We start from the raw sequence: 455 nt of genomic DNA, 5'->3' as shown, positions 1-455 counted from the left end.
GTGGTCTTGATGAATATGAAGTGAGACAGTGATGTAATGTCCTAATATTCGGGCTCAACGACCAGGCCGGGTATACGGCGTTACAGGCGTGTGGGTTTTTGGGGTTTATTTTTGTTTTGTAATCTAGTATTCTAATTTGCTTAATTTATAATTTAGTCCCTAAAACTGATTAGATAATTGAAGCCTTTAATGATAGGGAAAATTGGTAATATTTTAGATTAGACTTGTAACTGGTTATGTTTGGCAGAAACACTCTAATTTTTAATTTAAAACGTGCTAAAAGTTTGTAAAAGTTATGATTTAGTCCCTAAAATAAAACTTGAATTAGACATAGTAAATGAACTCGAATTAAGCTAAAAATTTTTGGGCTTGCATATTTTGAGTAAAAGAAGGTCGATAATATTTAGAAATAAAAATCGGGATAGTTTAACCTAGGTGTAAAATGACCCAACATA

This window comes from Gossypium hirsutum, chromosome D09, assembly GCF_007990345.1.
Source record: "Gossypium hirsutum isolate 1008001.06 chromosome D09, Gossypium_hirsutum_v2.1, whole genome shotgun sequence".
Classification (NCBI taxonomy): Eukaryota; Viridiplantae; Streptophyta; class Magnoliopsida; order Malvales; family Malvaceae; genus Gossypium; species Gossypium hirsutum.
Note: the sequence above shows the minus strand (reverse complement) of the source record.